Source organism: Tachyglossus aculeatus, unplaced genomic scaffold (assembly GCF_015852505.1).
Source record: "Tachyglossus aculeatus isolate mTacAcu1 unplaced genomic scaffold, mTacAcu1.pri scaffold_129_arrow_ctg1, whole genome shotgun sequence".
NCBI classification, from domain to species: domain Eukaryota; kingdom Metazoa; phylum Chordata; class Mammalia; order Monotremata; family Tachyglossidae; genus Tachyglossus; species Tachyglossus aculeatus.
This window is the reverse complement of record NW_024044857.1, coordinates 860,953-881,565: the sequence shown is the minus strand read 5'-3', so window position 1 is coordinate 881,565 and position 20,613 is coordinate 860,953. Positions and strand designations below refer to the sequence as shown.

The 20,613-nt window shown below is 49.5% G+C and overlaps 1 pseudogene; it reads left to right on the top strand.

The window, feature by feature from the left end:
• LOC119922867 overlaps nucleotides 1–19,248 on the top strand; it is a 39,467-nt pseudogene extending 20,219 nt beyond the window's left edge.
• The last annotated feature ends 1,365 nt before the right edge of the window (nucleotides 19,249–20,613 follow it).

Sequence of the window (20,613 nt, the reverse complement as noted above, 5' to 3'; positions counted from 1 at the left end):
TAATAATTATGGTATTTGTTAAGTGCTTGCTATGAGCCAGGCACTGTACTAAGCGCTGGGGTGGATACAAGCAAATTGGGTTGGATGCAGTCCCTATCTCACATGAGGCTCACAGTCTTGATCCCCATTTTATAGAGGAGAGAACTGAGGCACAGATAAATTAAGTGACTTGCCCAAGAACACACAGCAGACAAGTGGCGGAGCCAGGATTGGCACCCATGAACTTCAGAACATATCCACACCACTATCAACCCCACAGAAGTTATGCACATATCTATAAATGACTCATTCATTCAAACTCACATGTCTCCCGAGTGACTGAACAGAAGAATGAGGAGAAGACCCCACAGCCCTTTTTTTCTCCATAAGCACTTATTACATGCCAGGCACCGTACCAAGCGTGGGGCTAGAGACAAGTTAATCAGATTAGATACAGGCTCTGGCCCACATGGGAATCAGGAATCACAGCTGTAATCCCCATTTCACAGAAGAGGTAGCTGAGGCACAGAAGAGTGAAGTGACTGGCCCTAGGTCATATAGCAGATAAGTGCTGAAGATGAGATTAGAACCCAGGTCCTCTGACTCCCAGGCTCTTTCCACAGGACCACGCTGCTTCTCTGCATCTTTTACCTACCCCAGAGCTTGGCACAATATTTGAATAAGCACTTAAATATTATAAGTAGTTAGTAACTACTAGTTATAACTAGTTAGTAGTTAGTATACTAGAATAGTATACTATTCTGCACGGAGTAAGGACTCAATCAATAGCAGTGATCGATTGATTGACTGATTGAATGACAATTGAATAAGAAATACCATTAAAATAATAATTAAAATTAAAAAATAAAAAAGTCAAGTGGCAAGAGAAATGAGAACAGGATCTATGCTGATCAATCCCCCACAGATAGGCCAAATCTAACCTCCAAGATAATAATAATAACTATGGTCTTTGCTAAATGCTTATTATCTGCCAGACACTATACTAACTGCTGGGTAAACACAGGATAATTGGGTTAAACACAGTCCCTGTCCCACACTGGACTCACAGTCTTAATCCCCATTTTCAAATAAGGAAACTGAGGCACAGATATTAATGGAGAAGGGAAGGTCAGGGGCGTAAGATGTCCCAGATGGGTTACTGAGGGAGAGTCAAGGATGAGGAGGGCAGAGACTAAGGGGTTGGATGGTCACACTGCCAGGCTAGTGGCAGTGTGACCATTTGGTTAGGGGTTAGCGTTCAATTTTTTGCCAGGACAGAAGACCGACTACTAGTGGCCTGAAAGGGCTTCTGCCCTGCACCCCCACCAACAGGGCCAAGACCCTGGCTGAGCAGAGTTAGTTAGTCAGTCAGCAAATCCTGTTTACTGTGAGCTTACTGTGTGCAGAGCACGGTACGAAGCACATGGGAGAGTACAATATAACATGATAACAGATGCATTCCCTGACCACAGTGAGCTTATGGTCTAGAGAAGGAGCCAGCAGTGATATAAAGAAATTCATTACAGATATGGACATAACTGCTGGTGTGCGGGGGGAGGGGGGGCGGGAGTCGGGGGAGACACAAGACAGGAGCAAGTTATGGCAATGCAGGAAGAAGTGGGAGAAGAGGAAAGGAGGGCTTAGCCAGGGACGGCCTCTTGAAGGAGATGTGACTTCAGTGAGGATTGGAAGGGGAATAGAGTCTTTGTCCGTCGGGTATGAGGAGGAAGGGCCTTCCAGGCCAGAGGCAGGAGGTGGGTGAGAGATGGGTAGCGAGATGGACTAGTTGGAGATATAGTGAGAGGGTTGGCATTAGAGAGGCGAAGGGTGTGGGCTGGATTGTAGTAGGAATGTAACAAAGTGGGATAGGAGGGTGCAAGGGGCTCGAGTGCTCTAACACCCATGGGGAGGAGTTTCTGTTTGAGGCGGAGGTGGATGGGCAACCACTGGAGTCTCTTGAGGAGTGGGGAAACACGTCCCGGATGTTTCTGTAGAAAAATGATGAGGGCGGCAGCGTGAAGTATGGACCGGAGTGAGGAGAGAAATAAGGATGTGCAGACAGTGGTGCGGGAGCAAGAAGGTTTGATCCATCTATAGAATTGGCAGCCTCGGATCTTCTCTGTCCTACAGTCAGGTCAGACAAAACCAGTTCCCTGCTCAGAGTCCGAGTCCCCATTTCCAGTACCGGCCCCATTCTCTCGTTCTCTAGAGATGAACTTTTAAGGATGTAAATTCATAAACAAACATTTTCACCAGCCATAAGCAACACCTTCCCTTAGAGATGGCAGCCTAGCTCCTGGCCCCATCTCTTCCCAGGACTAGAACTGGGAAATCCACCGTTCTGTATCCACGCTGTGGTCATGGTGAGGGTCTCCACTCCCACAGGAGCTACCACTATTAGGCACGGAGGGGGTCCTCACCTGCAGACAGGGATGCGCAGAGCCCTTGGTCTGCTCAATTGGCCAACTAAAGTCAGGTCCCTGAATGGAGCCCAAAGTTCCTGAGTCCAGAACCAGCCTCCTTGATGACAGTGGCAACTCCTTTTTCATTACTCAACCAAAAAATAAACCCGTCTTTCACACACGCATAGGTGTGCACGCACATACTTATGCACGTGAACACACACACACACACACACACACACACACGCACGCACGCATGACCACCACCACCTTTCCTTTGATTGGGACTGACCTATCAGTCTTTCAATGGTGGGGTGCATTTGAGAATTGACCTGACTGCCCAAATTCAGGGGAACAGTCCTCAGGGCCGGGCAGCTGTGATGAGCTGCATCTGCAGAAGGAGCAACAGCCAGTTGGGTCTCCCCTTGGTCATCCGGCCTCGACCTGCACGTTGCTGGAGGAGGAGGCCAGTGGGGGTTTTCCTCCCAGACCTTAGAGCCAACTGGGCTCACAACGAGGGGATCTTGGGACACACCATCAAAGCCCCCTCTGAGGATGGGGGGAAGAGGATTCTTGGCCTCATGGGAATGAAGTGGTCCTGGAGCTTCTGCACTGGCCCCAGTCGATGGACACGCAGAACTGGGGAACCTGGATTAGTGATGCTGAGGGTCCATGTTCCCCCATCCTGCCTTCTGTCAACAGATGAGGACCACATCTGCTGCCAGGATATAACAGTACTCACAGCTGGAGAGGGAGTATACAGGGTTGGCAAAAAACTTACTTGCTTTAAAAGATGGATTACAAAGAATTTATTCACATTCATGTCTGTCTCCATTCCCCTAGACAAAAGGATGGAGACAATCATTTATTGCCTAGTGGATAGAGCAGGGGCCTGGGATTCAGCAGGTCATGAGTTCTAATTCCAGCTCGGCCACTCGTCTGCTCTGTGACCTTGGGCAAGTCGCTTCACTTCTCTGGGCTTCCATTACCTTATCTGAAAAATGGGGATTGAGATTGTGAGTCCATGTGGGACAGGGACTGGGTCCAACCGGATCAGCCTATATCCACCCCAGCACTTAGTACAGGGCCTGGCACACAGTAAGCGCTTCATAAATACCACAATTATCATCACCCAGAAAACTGCAGCTAAGCTGATTGCTATACTCTGCCAGACTAACACTTGTCCAGCCCGCACTCCTCCGATCCCCAGGAGAGGCTCATTTCACAGGGACTGGAAATCCAGAACTGCAGACCCAATAGACCTGTTTCCAGTACAATACCTACCTTCTGCTCTCCCACCTGCACCCCTGGTGACTTGGTCACAGGAGCCCAAACAACTCTGCTTCTCAAAGACAAATGGACTTCTGTCCCCTACATTCCACGGAAACTGCTCTCTCAAAGGTCACCAATAACCTCCTGCTTGCCAGATCCAGCGGCTCCTACTCTATCCTAATCCTCCTCGACCTCTCAGCTGCCTTCGACACTGTGGACCACCCCCTTCTCCTCAACACGCTATCCGAACTCGGCTTCACAGACTCCGTCCTCTCCTGGTTCTCCTCTTATCTCTCCGGTCGTTTATTCTCAGTCTCTTATGCAGGCTCCTCCTCCCCCTCCCATCCCCTTACTGTGGGGGTTCCCCAAGGTTCAGTGCTTGGTCCCCTTCTGTTCTCGATCTACACTCACTCCCTTGGTGACCTCATTCGCTCCCACGGCTTCAACTATCATTTCTACGCTGATGACACCCAGATCTACATCTCTGCCCCTGCTCTCTCCCCCTCTCTCCAGGCTCGTAACTCCTCCTGCCTTCAGAACATCTCCATCTGGATGTCTGCCCGCCACCTAAAACTCAACATGTCCAAGACTGAACTCCTTGTATTCCCTCCCAAACCCTGCCCTCTCCCTGACTTTCCCATCTCTGTTGACGGCACTACCATCCTTCCCGTCTCACAAGCCCACAGCCTTGAAGTCATCCTCGACTCTGCTCTCTCATTCACCCCTCACATCCAAGCCGTCACCAAAACCCGCCAGTCTCAGCTCCGCAGCTTTGCCAAGATCCGCCCTTTCCTCTCCATCCAAACCTCTACACTGCTCGTTCAAGCTCTCATCCTATCCCGTCTTGACTACTGTATCAGCCTTCTCTCTGATCTCCCATCCTCATGTCTCTCCCCACTTCAATCCATACTTCATGCTGCTGCCCAGATTGTCTTTGTCCAGGAACGCTCTGGGCATGTTACTCCCCTCCTCAAAAATCTCCAGTGCCTACCAATCAATCTGTGTATCAGGCAGAAACTCCTCACCCTCGGCTTCAAGGCTCTCCATCACCTCGCCCCCTCCTACCTCACCTCCCTTCTCTCCTTCTACAGTCCACCCCGCACCCTCCGTTCCTCTGCCACTAATCGCCTCACCGTGCCTCGTTCTCGCCTGTCCCGCCATCGACCCCTGGCCCACATCATCCCCCGGGCCTGGAATGCCCTCCCTCTGCCCATCCGCCAAGCTAGTTCTCTTCCTCCTTTCAAGGCCCTACTGAGAGCTCACCTCCTCCAGGAGGCCTCCCCAGACTGAGCCCCTTCCTTCCTCTCCCCCTCGTCTCCCTCTCCATCCCCCCCCATCTTACCTCCTTCCCTTCCCCACAGCACCTGTATATATGTATATATGTTTGTACATATTTATTACTCTTTATTTATTTATTTATTTATTTATTTTACTTGTACATATCTATCCTATTTATTTTATTTTGTTAGTATGTTTGGTTTTGTTCTCTGTCTCCCCCTTCTAGACTGTGAGCCCACTGTTGGGTAGGGACTGTCTCTATATGTTGCCAATTTGTACTTCCCAAGTGCTTAGTACAGTGCTTTGCACACAGTAAGCGCTCAATAAATACGATTGATTGATTGATTGATTGATTAAGTGCTTACTATGTGCCAAGCGCTGTTCTAAGCACCGGAGTAGAAACAAGGTAATCAGGTTGTCCCACGTGGGGCTCACAGTCTTCATCTCCATTTTACAGATGAGGGAACGGAGGCCCAGAGAAGTTAAGTGACTTGCCCAAAGTCACACAGCTCACAAGTGGCGGAGTCGGGATTTGAACCCACAACCTCTGACGCCCAAGCCCGTGCTCTTTCCACTGAGCCACGCTGCATCCCCTAGAAGATGAAGATCTTCATCAAATAATCGGATTGGACAACATCCCTCATCTACACCAGCCTGACATGGCGGGTTTGGATCTGGGGAGCGGTCCATTCGCCCCCCCCCCCGCCAAATGACCCGTAGTTGTCACACAGGGGGCAGTGGCCAGAGGGGAGAGTACATCAGTAGCCAGCCGCGGATCTGCCGCCGGCCTCCCGGGAGATCCGGGGCCAGCATCTGCATCCGTCCGGGCCCCGGACCCGCCACGGTCCTCCTCTTTCAGAGTCGGTCTGAGAGTGGGAGGCTTCGGGAAGGACACAGACAGATCGATCAATCAATCAGAGGTCTCCAACTAGTGTCTGCCGTTTGTGGAGCTGGGTACTGTGCCCTTGAAAGCATGTAATGATGATGATGATAATAATGATAACAACAATAATTACAGTTTTTGTAAAGCACCTACTATGTGCCAGGTACTGTACTAAGCTCTAGGGTGGATATAAGCAAATCGGGTTGGACACAGTCCCTGTCCTACATGAGGCTCACGGTCTTGAACCCTCTTGAACCCTTGGTGACCTCATTCGCTCCCACAGCTTCAACTATCATCTCTACGCTGATGACACCCAGATCTACATCTCTGCCCCTGCTCTCTCCCCCTCCCTCCAGGCTCGCATCTCCTCCTGCCTTCAGGACATCTCCATCTGGATGTCCGCCCACCACCTAAAGCTCAACATGTCGAAGACTGAGCTCCTTGTCTTCCCTCCCAAACCTTGTCCTCTCCCTGACTTTCTCATCTCTGTTGACAGCATTACCATCCTTCCTGTCTCACAAGCCCGCAACCTTGGTGTCATCCTCGACTCCGCTCTCTCATTCACCCCTCACATCCAAGCCGTCACCAAACCCTGCCGGTCTCAGCTCCGCAACATTGCCAAGATCCGCCCTTTCCTCTCCATCCCAAACTGCTACCCTGCTCATTCAAGCTCTCATCCTATCCCTGTCTGGACTACTGCACCAGCCTTCTCTCTGATCTCCCATCCTCGTGTCTCTCTCCACTTCAATCCATACTTCATGCTGCTGCCCGGATTATCTTTGTCCAGAAACGCTCTGGGCATATTACTCCCCTCCTCAAAAACCTCCAGTGGCTACCAATCAATCTGCGCATCAGGCAGAAACTCCTCACCCTGGGCTTCAAGGCTCTCCATCACCTCGCCCCCTCCTACCTCACCTCCCTTCTCTCCTTCTACTGCCCAGCCCGCAACCTCCGCTCCTCCACCGCTAATCTCCTCACTCTACCTCGTTCTCGCCTGTCCCGCCGTCGACCCCCGGCCCACGTCATCCCCCGGGCCTGGAATGCCCTCCCTCTGCCCCTCCAAAAAGCTAGCTCTCTTCCTCCCTTCAAGGCCCTGCTGAGAGCTCACTTCCTCCAGGAGGCCTTCCCAGACTGAGCCCCTTCCTTCCTCTCCCCCTGGTCCCCCTCTCCATCCCCCCATCTTACCTCCTTCCCTTCCCCACAGCACCTGTATATATGTATATATGGTTGTACATATTTATTACTCTATTTATTTATTTATTTATTTATTTTACTTGTACATTTCTTTCCTATTTATTTTATTTTGTTGGTATGTTTGGTTCTGTTCTCTGTCTCCCCCTTTTAGACTGTGAGCCCACTGTTGGGTAGGGACTGTCTCTATGTGTTGCCAATTTGTACTTCCCAAGCGCTTAGTACAGTGCTCTGCACATAGTAAGTGCTCAATAAATACGATTGATTGATTGATTGATTTAACAGATGAGGGATCTGAGGTACAGAGAAGTTAAGTGACTTGCTCAAGTTCACACTGCAGACAAGTGGCAGAGCCAGGATTGGAACCCATGACCTTCTGAACATCTGTGCCCCACTGTCAACCCCACAGAAGTTATGTACATATCTGTCTATAAGCTGCATGATAGAAATGACTCATTCATTCATATTCACGTCCGTCTCCTGGGAGAATCAGCAGAAGACAGGGAAGGGAACCCTCAGAAGCTTTTTTTTTTTGTTAAGCACTTATTACATGCCAGGTACTTTACTAAACGCGAATTGGGCTGGATACAGGCCCTGGCCCCCATGGGATTCACAGTCTTAATCCCCATTTCACAGAAGAGTTAGCTGAGGCACAAAGGAGTGACGTGAAAGGCCCAAGGTCTTACAGCAGACAAGTGGCAGGGCTGAGATTAGAACTCAGGTCTTCTGACTCCCAGGCCTGAGCTTTTTCACAAGACCACGCTGCTTTTCTGCATCTTTGATCTACACCAGAGCTTAGTAGGGTGCTTGGCACAAAGTGAGTGCTTTTATATTATGAATAGTTAGTACAGTGTTCTGCACAGAGCAAGGACACAATAAATAGCACCGATTGATCGATCGATCTGGCATTCCGGCCCAGATCCGCTTTCGCTACTGACCCCACTGCTTGAAGGCAGTTAGTAAATAAACACTGTGGCCCGGCAGAAAGACCTAACAAATACCATAGAGAAGCAGCGTGGCTCAGTGGAAGGAGTACGGGCTTGAGAGTCAGAGGTTATGGGTTCCAATCCCAGCACCGCCACTTGTCTGCTGTGTGACTTCGGGCAAGTCACTTCACTTCTCTGTGCCTCAGTTACCTCATCTGTAAAATGGGGATTAAGACTGTGAGCCCGTGGGTCAACCTAATCACCCTGTATCCCCCCCAGCACTTAGAACAGTGGATAGCACATAGTAAGTGTTTAACAAATACCATCACTGTTATTGAAATATGAAATAAAATTTTTTAAAAAGTCAGGTGGAAAGAGAAATGAGAACAGCACCTATGCTGATCAATCCCCCACAGAAGGGCCAAATCCGATTTCCTGGATAGTAATAACAACAACTGTGGTCTTTGTTAAGCACTTATTATGTGCCAGACACTGTACTAACCACTGGGATAGACAACACAAGATAACTGGGTTGGACATAGTCCCTGTCCCACTTTGGGCTCACAGTCTTCATCCCCAGTTTACTAATGAGGAAACTTGAGGCACAGAGATTAATAGAGAAGGGAAAGTCAGGGGTTTGGATGATCCCTGTTGGCTCACTGGGGGAGAGTCAGAGATAGGGAGGTGAAGAGGCAGGGGTGTTGGATGGTCCATGCTGGGTCACTAGGGGAGAGTCAGGGATGAGGTGGGCAGAGACATGTGGGTCGGATGGTCACACAGCCAAGCAAGTGGCAGTGCGACCTTTTGGTTTGGGGTTCCTATTCAAGCTTTTGCCTTCCTCCGATCCCCAGGAGAGGTTGTTTCACAGAGCCTGGAAATTCAGAACTGCAGACCCTATAACAGTCCTGTCTCTGGTACAATACCTACCTTCTGCTCTCCCACCTGCATCCCTGGTGACATGGTCACAGGAACCCACACAACCCTGCTTCTCAAAGACAAATGGAGTGGAAACACTAATCAACACCGTGTTCTCCTGACATAGATCCACAGAAGCCACCACTGTCCGTCGCAAAGCTGCTTTGACTGACAAGGGTTCATTCCTTTGTTGGGATGAAGATATGCAGGGTTGCCCGGCAGTCAGGACTGGGCACAGCGGTGGTAGACATTTCTACAGATATAAGGGCCCTGGGTTTCTCAGCACTGCAGTCAAATCAAACGGAACCTGTACCCTGCACTGATCCCCAGCCCCTGGGTGTGGCAGCCCCTTTCTCACAATTCTCCCCTTTAAGCTTAACCTCTCATACAGACATACATACACACAGCATGGCTTACTCGAAAGAGCACGGGTTTGGGAGTCCAAAGACATAGGTTCTAATCCCACCTCTGCCACTTGTTTGCGGTGTGACCTTGGGCAAGCCGTTTAATTTCTCTGGGCCTCAGTTCCCTCATCTGTAAAATGGGGGCTAAAACTGTGAGTCTGATTACCTAGTATCTACCCCAGCACTTAGAACGGTGCTTGGCACATAGTAAGCACTTAACATATACCACAATTATTGTTATAATTGTACACATGCACGCATACACACAAGCGCACACATATGCATGCACACCTTCCCTATTCATTCATTCATTCATTCAATCGTAGTTATTGAGCGCTTACTGTATGCAGAGCACTGTACTAAGCGCTTGGGAAGTACAAGTTGGCAACATATAGAGACAGTCCCTACCCAACAACGGGCTCACAGTCTAGAAGGGGGAGACAAGCAACAAAACAAAACATGCAGACAGATGTCAAGTCATCAGAATAAATAGAAATAAAGCTAGATGCACAGCATTAACAAAATAAATAGAATAGAAATATGTACTGTACAAGTAAAATCAATAGAGTAATAAATCTGTACAAACATGTATATACAGGAGCTGTGGGGAAGGGAAGGAGGTAGGGTGGGGGGATGGGGAGGAGGAGAGGAAAAAGGGGGCTCAGTCTGGGAAGGCCTCCTGGAGGAGGTGAGCCCTCAGGCTTTGAAGGGAGGAGGAGAGCTAGCTTGGCGGATGTGTGGAAGGAGGGCATTCCAGGCCAGGGGGAGGACGTGGGCCGGGGGTCGACGGCGGGACAGGTGAGGAGGTTAGCGACAGAGGAGTGGAGGGTGTGGGCTGGGCTGGAGAAGGAGAGAAGGGAGGTAAGGTAGGAGGGGGCAAGGTGATGGAGAGCCTTGAAGCTGAGAGAGTTTTTGCTCGATGCGTAGGTTGATGGGCAGCCATTGGAGATTTTTGAGGAGGGGAGTAACATGCCCAGAGCTTTTCTGAACAAAGAAAATCCCTCCCTATTGGAGGACTGTGCCACCCATGGCTCCATCTTGACGGCAGGGCAGGTCTGGGCCTTGTCCTCTGTCCATACTAGAAAGATGAGCTTCAGGTTTGGAGAGATTCATTGAGCAGTTTTTTTTAAATGAGTAGTAGTTAGATTCTCCCCTCAGCCATCCTGCCCTGAGCTGAGTGATGCCAGGGGGCTGTGGCTATAGGGCTTCAAGCAGACTGGACATGCAATTGTGGGAGAGGGGGTCCTCAGGACTCACTCAGGCCTCCTCTGGGGATGGACAGAAGAACCTTGGTCTCATAGGAGCGAAGTGACACTGGAGCTTTTCATCTGGTCCCAGCCCATGGACATTTAGAGCTCTGGACCCTGGTCTTGAGGTACCTGAATTAGCAATCCTACGGGTCCGATCGGGACACCTGTGTTGCAAGGAAAACCAGTGCTCAAAGCTGGGTGTGGAGTGGAGAGGTGGGGGGATGCAGGGAAAGCAAAGTTGGTGGGGGGTGGGGGAGCACAGACAACCTAGTTTTGCCAACACTTTTTACCACTCTCCCCGCCCCTGCCCCTCCCAACATGGTTCATTCGTTCATTCATTCATTCAATTGTATTTATTGACTGCTTACTGTGTGCACAGCACTGTAGTAAGCACAATTCAGCAATAAGGGAGACAATCCCTGCCCACACAGGGTTTACAGCCTAGAAAGCGGGGAGACTCTAGATATATATACATAAGTGCTGTGGGTTCTGGAGAGGGGGCAAGAGCAAAGGGAGCGAGTTGACGCAGATGGGAGGGGGAGCTGAGGAAAAGGGGGACTAAGTTCAGGCTGGGGTGTAGAAGGAGAGAAGGGAGGTGAAGTAAGTGGGAGCAAGGTGATGGAGAGCTTTGAAGCCAATAGTGAGGAGCTAAGTGAACCCCTAGACACCTGCAGCGAGGCTCACTGCCACACTCTTCCCAGCAAACACTTGCCAATTCCTTCCTCAGAACCTCAGAAGGAGCTTGTTCTCCAGAGACTGGACATTCTATACATCACACAGAATTCAGTTTCAAGTAAAAAAAAAAACCTGTTTTGTCCTCCCACTTGTACCCCCAATTCTGTTACTCCAGGAACACCTGTCCCGCCTAGACTGTAAGGTTATTGTGGGCAGAGAATCAATCAATCAATCAATCAATCAATCGTATTTATTGAGTGCTTACTGTGTGCAGAACACTGTACTAAGCGCTTGGGAAGTACAAGCTGGCAACATATAGAGACAGTCCCTACCCAACATTGGGCTCACAGTCTAGAAGGGGGAGACAGAGAACAAAGCCAAACATACTAACAAAATAAAATAAATAGAATAGATAGGTACAAGTAAAATAAATAAATAAATAAATAAATAAATAAATAAATAAATAAATAAATAGAGTAATAAATATGTACAAACATATATCCATATATACAGGTGCTGTGGGGAAGAGAAGGAGGTAAGGCAGGGGGGATGGAGAGGACATTTCAGAGAATGTGTCTGTGGTATGGTACTCTCCCAAATGCTTAATACAGAGCTCTGCACACAATAAGCGCTCCATCAACCCGAGCGATTGGTTGAAGGTGCAGAACTGCACAGTGGATAGAATGCAGTTAATAATAATGATGATAATAATGATGGCATTTGTAAAGCGCTTACTATGTGCAAAGCACCATTCTAAACACTGGGGTGGATACATGGTGTTCAGGCCATCCACGTGGGGCTCACAGTCTTAATCCCCAGATGAGGTAACTGAGGCACAGAGAAGTTAAGTGACTTGCCCAAAGTCACACAGCTGACAATTGGAGGAGTCAGGATTTGAACCCATGACCTCTGACTCCCAAACCCGTGCTCTTTCCACTGAGTAGTACAATACCTACTTTCTGTCCTCCCAGCCCACGCTCCTGCTGACTTGATCTCAGCTAGGAACCCACACAACTCCGTCACGGGGTGGTGGGGGGGATTGTCTCCCCCCTTTAGTTTCAGGTACTCAGTGTATGAGCCCTTCCATGGGGACTGTCTCCCCTTTCAATTCAGGTGCTCAACTTTATGAGCCTGTCACAGGGGAATTGGCTCCCCTTCAGTTTCAGTGTGCTCAGTACAAGTTCTGAAGTGAAATCAAGCTACCATTTGGAAGTAGGATAGCTTAGTGGAAAGAGCCCGGGCCTAGGAGTCAGAAGGTCGTGGGTTCTAATTCTGACTCCACCACTTGTCTGCTGTATGACCTTAGGCAAGTCACTTCACTTCTCCGTGCTTCAGTTCCCTCATCTGTAAAATGGGGATTGAGACTGTCCCCTGTTCAAGTGGGACAGAGACTGTGTCCAAACCACTTTGCTTGTACCCATCCCTTCACTTAATACAATGTCTGGCACATAGTAAGCACTTGACAAATGACATCATTGTCATTATTATTACCACTGTATACAGTAGAATACTTCATCCCATGCTTAACCTAACTAAAAGGGGAGTAGATGCCTACCACACAGAGAAGCGGCAGTGGAAAGAGCCCGGGCTTTGGAGTCAGAGTTCATGGGTTCAAATCCTGGCTCCACCAATTGTCAGCTGTGTGACTTTGGGCAAGTCAACTTAATAATAATGATGGGATTTGTTAAGCGCTTACTATGTGCAAAGCACTGTTCTAAGCGCTGGACTTAACTTCTCTGTGCCTCAGTTACCTCACCTGTAAAATGAGGATTAAGGCTGTGAGCCCCCTGTGGGACAGCCTGATCACCTTGTAAGCTCCCCAGCGCTTAGAACAGTGCTTTGCACATACTAAGCGCTTAATAAATGCCATTATTATTATTCATTCATTCATTCAATCATATTTTTTGAGCGCTTACTGTGTGTAGAGCACTGTACTAATGGGTTTCTTACACACATTCACATACACACACAATTATGACAAAAAATAGCTACCAATCCGACAGGCTTACCCAGGTGTCATGAAGACAGACCCATGTCAGAAGAGTTTCAAGGAGTCTGGCCCCCCACAGCATGCCATCCTGGTTCAAGTCTTAGGTGCTTTGGCCTCGGCCCCAGTAAGGTGTCTCAGCACAGGTCTTATAGGGTTTTTTTTCTTTGTTCCGCGGCCCCCGGGGACCAGTTCATTCCCCCTTTTATCGGTTGTTTGGGAGGTTGGGGGGAAGGGGGAGGATTGCCACTGGACTTCTCCTTTGTGGCTCTGATTCCCTGCTGACTTCAGCTCAGGCGGCTCATTACCAGGAGAAGCCTGGGGGGAAGGCAACCGCACCCTCCCCGTGCTTACTTACCCCTCGGGCTCCAACCCACCCGGCAGCCTTTATTCTGCCCAGGAGAGAAATTTAACAGCTCCTCAATCCCTCTGCAAAACAATTCCATTTCTTTTCAGCCATTCAAGTCCCCCTCAAACTTTTCGGCAAGATAATTCCGTTTCCCTTCCAGTTCCTCCATTGCCCTGGTTGCTGTCGGGGTCATAGAATAATTTCTTAGGAAATGTATTCTGCGTTAAAAGATGGACTCACTCTTGCTCACCACAAACTCCACTTCTCAGCGAGGAATGGGATGGACACTTCATTCATTCATTCATTCAATCGTATTTATTGAGTACATAGTGTGTGCAGGGCACTGGACTAAGCGCTTGGAAAGTACAATTCAGCAACAAAGACAGACAACCCCCGCCCATACAGGGCTTACAGTCTAGAAGGGGGAAGACAGACATCAAAACAAGTATACAGGCAGCAATATAAATAAAAAGAATTGCACCTATATAAATACATAAATGTTGTGTGGTGAGGACAGGTGGGGGCATGAGCAAAGGGAGTGAACTGAGGTGATATGGATGGGAGGGGGAGTTGAGGAAAAGGGGGGCTTAGTCTGAGAAGGCCTTTGGAGGAGTTGAGCCTTCAGTAGGGCTTTGAAGGGGGAAAGAGTGAAGAGGGGAAAGTCCTCACCCTCGGCTTCAAGGCTCTCCATCACCTCGCCCCCTCCTACCTCACCTCCCTTCTCTCCTTCTACAGCCCAGCCAGCACCCTCTGCTCCTCTGCCGCTAATCTCCTCACCGTGCCTCATTCTCTCCTGTCCCACCGTCGACCCCTGGCCCAAGTCATCCCCCTGGCCTGAAATGCCCTCCCTCCACACATCCGCCAAGCTAGCTCTCTTCCTCCCTTCAAGGCCCTACTGAGAGCTCACCTCCTCCAGGAGGCCTTCCCAGACTGAGCCCCCCTTCCTCTCCCCCTCCTCCTCCTCTCCATCCCCCCCGCCTTACCTCCTTCCCTTCCCCACAGCACCTGTATATATGTATATATGTTTGTACGTATTTATTACTCTATTTATTTGACTTGTACATATCTATTCTATTTATTTTATTTTGTTAATATGTTTTGTTCTCTGCCTCCCCCTTCTAGACTGTGAGCCCACTGTTGGGTAGGGACATCTTATCTTCATCTCAGGCAGGAGTGTGTACACTCTGCTTTTCAGAGAAAAGTAGGGTAGAAACACTGATAGGCACTTTATCCTCTTGCTGACATTAGATCCCACATGCTTCTCTGTTGAGCCCAGAAAGGTCCCTTCTTGGGGGATTGAGACTGCTCAGTGACCCTATAGACAGGACTATAGTCACAGTGAGGCTTGACCCATCTACAGAAGTAAGGGTTCTGGGTCTTCTCAGTCCCAGTCAAATCAGACAGAACTACAGCCCTGTACAGTGCCCCAGCCCCTGTTCTCCTGTGAGTGGCAGTTACTTGTACATATTTACTATTCTATTTCTTTTATTTTGTTAATGTCCTGTTTTGTTGTCTGTCTCCCCCTTCTAGACTGTGAGCCCGCTGTTGGGTAGGGACCGTCTCTATATGTTGCCAACTTGGACTTCCCAAGCACTTAGTACAGTGCTCTGCACACAGTAAGCGCTCAATAAAGACGATTGAATGAATGAATGAATGAATTACATCACTCTTCTTCCTCCCTATTATTCTCTCTTTCTCTCTCTCTCTCTCTCTCTCTCTCTCTCTCTCTCTCTCACACACACACACACACACACACACACACACACACACACACCCCGCCCCCTCCCCAGGGGTAGCAATGCAGCCCACTCAGTAATGGAGTAAATCTGGGCGTTGAAAGTGCCCACAGTGTAAGAGGGATGATCCTCGAAGCCGAGGAAAGGCACTGATCAGCTGCTATGGAGAGATTCCCCTGGTCCCTGAAACCCGAACCATCCTCTGGTCTGAGATCTGCAGCCTGCCCCCTGGTGGCAATAATCGTTATTCTGGGAGGCTGTGCCTCTCTATCGCTCCCTGGTGACCTCTGCCTTGTTTACGAAAGCTGTGCCTCGTGGCAGTATATTAGAGTGTAGTGCGGAACAGCAGACTTGTTCTGGGATTTTGCTCCTCTCTAATAATAATAATGATGGCATTTGCTAAGCGCTTACTATATGTCAAGCACTGTTCCATGCGCTACTAGGCATTGTTCTGTGAAGCCGTGCCACTCTATCATCCATTCAGGGCATCTGGCATCGGTCTGGGAGCCTGTCCTTCCGTGGTTAGGTGAGGCTGCCGCTCTCTATCACCTTCCGATGGCACTGATTTTGTTTTCTCATGGTGTTTGTGAAGCACTTCCTATGTCCCAGGCACCAAACTAAGTGCTGGGATAGAGATTTGTTCATCAGGTGAGACACAGTCCAGGTCTCACATGGGGCTCACGATCTTAATCCCCATTGGGTTCTAATCCCACCTCTGCCACATGTCTGCTGTGTGACCTTGGGCAAGTCACTTCACTTCTCTGAGCCTCAGTTACTTCATCTGTAAAATGGAGATTAAGATTGTGAGCTCTATGTGGGATAGGGACTGTGTCCGACCTGATTACCTTGTATGTACCCCACCGCTTAGTATAGTGCTTGGCATGTACTGGTCTGCTGTGTTACCTTGGGAAGATCACTTCACTTCTCTGGGCCTCGGTGCCCTCATCTGTAAAATGGGGGTTAAGGCTGTGAGTCCCGTGTGGGACTGGGACTTTGTTCAACCTGATCAACCAGGGCTTCTTACAGAGCCTTGCACATGGTAAGTGCTGAACAAATACCATTAAAAGAAATAACTGTTGCTGCTGCTGCTCCTCCTCCTCCTAATCCCCATTCCCAGTGCTCATGACTGCTGAGACAACAGAAGCAGAAACCCTGGTGAGCTGCTGGCCTTGGCAGCAACAGAGAGTACTTGGCACCTGCTCTCAGAGTTAGTGAGCCAGGAAGTGTCTGAGGGAGGAGTCCATCATCACTTCTATTGAGCACTGAGTGTGTGCAGACCACTGTACAAAGAGCTGGGGAGAGGTCAATCTAAACAGAATCGGTACACATGTTACCTGCCCGTAATGACCTTACAGTCTAGGGGGTAGACATTAATATAGATAAATTATGGTTATGGACATAAGTGCTGTGGAGCTGAGGGGGGTCCATAAAGCGGGGGCAGAGGCGACACAGAAGGGAGTGGGGGAAGAGGAAATGAGATTAGGATTAGTTTGGCAAGAGTTACAGGCTGGAGGGTGGGGGAATGGGGGTGGTGGGGACTGGGGGGTGAATCTTGGGTCCAGGCCTTATTGCCGAGCAATCTGAGCAGCATTAACAACGAACATCTGTGGCGGAGTAACACATCCCACCATGAAATCTGAAGCCAAGGACGCGGAAGAGGAGAGCCTGCAGACGACTTTCAAGAAGCTAAGAGTGGACGGGGCAGGGTGAGTAAGGACATGATGGATGGATCAGTCTCCCTTCCTAAATGGCAGGGGAGGCCCCACTCCTGAGGCTAGAGAAGCAGCAGGCAAAGTGACTAGAGCACGGGCCTGGGAGTCAGAAGGACATGGCTCCCACGGCTTCAACTATCATCTCTACGCTGATGACACCCAGATCTACATCTCTGCCCCTGCTCTCTCCCCCTCTCTCCAGGCTCGCATCTCCTCCTGCCTTCAGGGCATCTCCATCTGGATGTCTGCCCGCCACCTAAAACTCAACATGTCCAAGACTGAACTCCTTGTCTTCCCTCCCAAACCCTACCCTCTCCCTGACTTTCCCATCTCTGTTGACAGCACTACCATCCTTCCCGTCTCACAAGCCCGCAACCTTGGTGTCATCCTCGACTCTGCTCTCTCATTCACCCCTCACATCCAAGCCAACACCAAAATCTGCCGGTCTCAGGTCTGCAACATTGCCAAGATCTGCCCTTTCCATCCATACCGCTACCCTGCTCATTCAAGCTCTCATCCTATCCCGTCTGGACTACTGCATCAGCCTTCTCTCTGATATCCCATCCACTTGTCTCTCTCCACTTCAATCCATACTTTGTGCTGCTGCCCGGATTGTCTTTGTCCAGAAACGCTCTGGGCATGTTACTCCCCCTCCTCAAAAATCTCCAGTGCCTACCAATCAATCAGCGCATCAGGCAGAAACTCCTCACCCTGGGCTTCAAGGCTCTCCATCACCTCGTCCCCTCCTACCTCACCTCCCTTCTCTCCTTCTACAGCCCACCCCGCACCCTCCGCTCCTCTGCCGCTAATCTCCTCACCGTACCTCATTCTCGCCTGTCCCGCCATCGACCCCCGGCCCACGTCATCTCCCTGGCCTGGAATGCCCTCCCTCTGCCAATCCGCCAAGATAGCTCTCTTCCTCCCTTCAAGGCCCTACTGAGAGCTCACCTCCTCCATGAGGCCTTCCCGGACTGAGCCCCTTCCTTCCTCTCCCCCTCGTCCCCCTCTCCATCACCCCATCTTATCTCCTTCTCTTCCCCACAGCACCTGTATATATGTATATATGTTTGTATATATTTATTACTCTATTTATTTATTTATTTATTTTACTTGTACATATCTATTCTATTTATTTTGTTAATATGTTTCGTTTTGTTCTCTGTCTCCCCCTTCTAGACTGTGAGCCCACTGTTGGGTAGGGACTGTCTCTATATGTTGCCAACTTGTACTTCCCAAGCACTTAGTACAGTGCTCTGCACACAGTAAGTGCTCAATAAATAAGATTGATTGATTCTAGTCCCAGCCCACTCCACTTGTCTGCTGTATGACCTCGGGCAAGTCACTTCACTTCTCTGGGCCTCTGTTACTGTATCTGTAAAATAGGGATTAAGGCTGTATGCCCTATCTGGGATAGGGACTGTGTCCATCCCAATTTCCTTGCATCTATCCTAGAGTGTAGTACAGTGCTTAGCACATAGTAAACGTTTAACAAATACCAATAGCATTATTATGCATAATTCTTCCCACTCTGGTGCCCCCAGGAGCGCCGTGATTTCAAAACAGGTACGTTTGAACCGCAGAGCTTCCCGATCACACTTGTGGTCTTGCCGTGCTTGACCAGTCACCCCAGTGATTTCCTCGGGGTGTGGTTTCGGCTGCTTTCACCAAACTCCAATGAGCACCTTGCCCCTGCTGACCACCATTAAATAATAATGATGATGATGGTATTTGTTAAGCGCTTACTATGTGCCAAGCACTGTGCTATGCACTGGGGTAGATGACCCTTGGGGGTCATCAGGTTGTCCCACAAGGGGCTCAGAGACTTAAGCCCCATTTTCCAGGTGAGGGAACTGAGGCACAAAGAAGTTAAGTGGCTTGCCCAAGGTCACACGGTAGACAAGTGGTGGAGCACGGATTCGAACCCACATCCTCTGAGTCCCAAGCCCATGCTCTTTCCACCAGGCCACTCTGCTTCTCAAGGTGTTAAACACCTCTAGCATTTTGCCAGCAGTAGGGGAACCAGCAAAATGTAAACTAGATTCTTTCCTTCCAGAAAGAAGGAATTCCTTCTACAACTAGTTGCTCCTGCACATACACAAACATGGAACCCAGTCTTATAAACGAGATGATGATTGTGGAATTTTAAGTGCTTACCGTGTGCCAAGCACTGAACGAAGCTTTGGAAACCAGACCCAGCTGAGCACCTGTCTCGCAGCAGGGCTGAGCTGCTCGAATCACTTTCATTTCCAGAATCGGAAACCTTCCTCCTGGAAGGACAAAGCGTGGTAAACATTCAGGGCATCTTCTTGGGGTTATTTTCAAACCCTAATTTGGCAAGACAGTGGGGTTGCAAGCTTTGTATTTCCTCATGTGAGAAGTGACTTGCCCAAGGTCACAGAGCTGATAAACGGTGGAGCCGGGATTAGAACCTAGGCCCTTCGGACTCCCAGGCCTGGCCTCTGTCCACTAGGCCACACTGCTTCAACCCCTCCCTCCGCTCCTCAGAATGCCAGGTGCTGGCTACAGGGTTGGCCACACGCCACTCTATGTGACTTGCCACCCTCTGGTGGCATGGCCGCCCCTGTTGGGATAATTCATTCATTCATTCATTCAATCATATTTATTGAGTGCTTACTGTGTGCAGAGCACTGTACTAAGCGCTTGGGAAGTATAAGTTGGCAACATATAGAGACAGCCCCTACCCAACAGTGAGCTCACAGTCTAGAAGCGGGAGACAGACAACAAGACAAAACATATTAACAAAATAAAATAAATAGAATAAATATGTACAAATAAAATCAATCGAGTAATAAATACGTACAAACATATATACATATATACAGGTGGTGTGGGGAGGGGAAGGAGGTAAGGAGGGGGGATGGGGAGGGGGGGAGGGGGAGGGGAACAAGGGGGCTCAGTCTGGGAAGGCCTTCTGGAGGAGGTGAGCTCTCAGTAGGGCTTTGAAGGGAGGAAGAGAGCTAGCTTGGCGGATGTGCAGAGGGAGGGCATTCCAGGCCAGGGTGAGGACGTGGGCCGGGATCGACGGCGGGACAGGCGAGAACGAGGCACGGCGAGAAGATTAGAGGCAGAGGAGCGGAGGGTGTGGACTGGGCTGTAGAAGGAGAGAATGGAGGTTTGGGGGGGTGGGCGAGGTGACGGAGAGCCTTGAAGCCGAGGGTGAGGAGGTTTTGCCTGATGCGTAGAGTTTTTGCCTGCAATGGTATTTATTGAGTGCTTACTGTGCGCAGAGCCCTCTTGTAAGTGCTTGGCAGAGGATAACAGAACAATAGAGCACAGGCCTGGGAGTCTGAAGGATCTGGATTCTAATTCTGATTTTGCCACTTGCCTGCTGTGTGATCTTGAGTAAGTCACTTGACTTCTCTGGGCCTCAGTTCCCTCATCTGTAAAATGGGGATTCAATGCACGGACTGGGTCCAAGCAGAAGACCTGGCATCTGCCCCAGTATTTAGAACGGTGCCTGATACAGTGCTTATAAATGCCATCTAAAAACAAATATCATAAAAAAGAGAGAGACTGATGATGATAATGATGATGATGGCATTAAGCGCTATGTGCCAGGCACAGTATTAGCCGCTGGCATGGTTACGGGCAAACCAAGTTGGACACAGTTCCTGTGAGGTAGCTGGGGCACAG